The sequence below is a fragment of the Propithecus coquereli genome, unplaced genomic scaffold (genome assembly GCF_000956105.1).
Source record: "Propithecus coquereli isolate 6110/MARCELLA unplaced genomic scaffold, Pcoq_1.0 Scaffold28, whole genome shotgun sequence".
Classification (NCBI taxonomy): domain Eukaryota; kingdom Metazoa; phylum Chordata; class Mammalia; order Primates; family Indriidae; genus Propithecus; species Propithecus coquereli.
Genome location: NW_012148396.1, coordinates 7,539,209 through 7,542,268, shown reverse-complemented (window position 1 = coordinate 7,542,268; position 3,060 = coordinate 7,539,209).

The window sequence follows — 3,060 nt, the reverse complement described above, 5'->3', positions numbered from 1 at the left end:
TTTTTTTTTTTTCTATTACCAACATTTTTGCTTAAATCAATATCCTTGTGCTCTTTGCAAGGCTGGTAGGAGTGTTAAAAGGCACAGCTACTTTGGAGAGCCTTTGGCAATACCCAGTAAAGATGCATGATCCCAAACAACGTGCACTCTACGTGTAGGTGTCTACACATGTCCCCAAGGAGTTTTAATTCCACAGGCAATTGCCCTTTGAGAACATGGATTGACTAATTCCACAGAGAGGCAGCACCACAAGCCAGTCTTTCTTCCCCCATTTTCTCAGTCCTCCTTTCTTCATATCCCTCCTTCCTTTCCTTCCTGCCAGTTGGTCAATCTTCAGGGCTCAGTGAGAAGTAAAGGACAGACGATGCAAAGACATGTAAGTTTTCCTGCACCACCTCCACAGTTTGCCACAGAGGAAACTGAGAGTCAGAGAGGCAGAAAAAATTTGCTCCAAATCACAAAGGCTGCAAAGTGCATAAATGTTACATGTAGATTTCACACCCACATGTGTCTGATAGGAAACCCACACTTCATCCACTCTTCTAGCTTTCAAAAGATGGCTACTACAGAGCTGGCTCACTGCAAATGCTCAACAAATGCTATTCAGTATGTTGTGTTTCTATGTTTATATGATACATTGCCTCCTGTGGTGTGTATGTTTGCATATATATACACACACATACACATATACATATATAATCTGTGTATATATCTCTCTCTATATATACTTATATATATGTATCTTTTTATGAATATGTTTTGAATCAATTTTAAGTCTAATTCTTTTTAGTATGGACTTGGTCCTTGTGACTTTTATTTATTTTTTTTTTGTGACTTTTAAATCTTGAGAAAAAACATTGCAGCATTTTATTGAGGAGACTGGGAATGGTAAATGTTTTTCTCTTGCAAATGGATTATTTTTAGTTTTCCAATACTTCACCTGACCTCAAGGAATTTAGCACTTTAATGCCAGACTCTCATGAAATTGTTTAACATGTACCTTTAGTATGAAACTATAACTGGTAGGATGAGGTGCCATCTCTATTCTGTTGCTTGTGTGCTACACACACCCACACGTCCACACGTGCACCACTGACGTCCACAGACACACAGACATGCTTCGTCTTTACCTTTCGAATCACCTGCACCATAAATTTATTGTGCAGTAAAATGACTACGTGGAGTGCACAATGACACTCGCACATCCCACACTTGGGACAGACGTTACTAATAAGTCAAGTTACTATTTTTCAATTAACTTTCTGAGTATGTCTTAAGATTTAAAAAGTTAAATAGAACCAGTAGTAGCATACTACTGGTATGGTCATTATGAATAAATTTAAAAAAATCTTTGACATATGTTCATTTTATGTTTGCATGGAAGCATGATTTTATCATTTTACAAATAATATCATTTTGCAGTTTAGGAAGTCACCCACCAAGATTGCCGGTGGGTTCCCTTGGCAGAGCCAGTAAACCGTGCTGCCAGAGAGGAACACCTTAAGCTCAGGTGCATCTTTTCTTGGCTTACAGAAGTGAATTCTAAGTGCAATACAACTTTGCCAACCTTTTGTTTTATTATTTTATTTTCCTCTCTTACTAATTTTGCATTTTGTTTTGGTTCATTGACAGCTGATAAAGTTGCTTCTTATTGATGGCAGGAATAACTGGGAATTTGGTTTTATGATCTGACCGCTTGGTCAGATGGATTAATGGATTATAGAGGTTTATTCTCTGTGAGAAGTGACAGAGAATATGGTTTCTAGTCTTTTTTGTTTGTGTGTCTATTTGTCTATGTAGGCTCGGATTTCATTAAGAATTTAGTGCCCACTGGGAAGGAGAACTGCTCTTTGACATCTGGACCAGTGAGCTTTTGTGTTGCTGTGTCTCTATGTCCCTTGACCTATGGCTAAAATTGAGCTCAAATCTCTGTCTTCGTGTCTATAATTCAAAAATGCCTTTAGTTTTCATTATATGAGTGGATGATGCTTTCTTATGTCTAGATAGTGTTAATAAATCAGATTATGAAGTCTCTTAAAGGTATTCTGTTCTGATTGGTTTATAGAGATGAAAAGTGCTCATATAAACTTACTATTCTCAAAATTCTCAGAAAATAAGAAAATTGAACTCCAAAAACTTTAAATGTGCTAGAATTAAAATAAAATCTTACTGCAGCTAGCTCAGAAATGTTCTAAAAACACAAGGAAACATAGTTTACCATGAATTGCCCTCTACATTATGAACTGGGTGTGAATCTCCAAATCTGTGTCCAGAAAATGGTATCTCCTTATGATTTTGCCACAGTCTAGAACTCAATTATTGTCAGGAACATCAACAATTTCTTAAAGTACATCAATGAGATTTGGTTTATATTTTAAATAACAGTAATATTTGCTACTTTATTATTATCCAACATCTGAAGAAGGTGCCGCCACCTTCAAAATCAAACTCAAATAGAAATATCTCACCTTACAAATGTTTGAGATTCAGATCACGATAGTTTACTAAGAACTTCTTGATGAAAGGATCACTTAAATTTTTAATAGGGATTGATTACAACTTTCCTCTAACTTGTGTCTTTTCTTTTATTTATCAGGTAGTATAGACAACACTGAGTATTTGAAAAATTAATGCAAGATGTCACCTAGCATGGGAGCCGTTCGGTTGCTAGTAACAAAGCCCTGAAGGAAACTGGTTTAAGCAAAAAGGAGCCTCTGTAGGGTCTGTCACAGGTAAGTCCAGGAGCTGGAGCTGGCTTCAGTCAAGGTCCAAGTCAGGCTCTGAGTTTTGTCAGCAGGTCTCTCTCTTCGTTCTCAGACATGTCTTCTCTGTGTGGTTGCAGAATGTCCCCAGGAGTTCTAGGCTTGCGATCCTCAGGGTTCTAGGTCTCAGAGAAAGGGAAAGAGCCTTTGCTGACTGTTCTCTGACTGGCCTGGGTGGGTCATGTGCCCAGCCCTGGAAACAAGAGCAGTCCCAAGCAAACCTCCTAGACCGATGGGGTTAAGGGTGGAGGTGGGGTGGCTTTCCACAGGAAGGGAACCCTGGGTAGATTTAACTTTT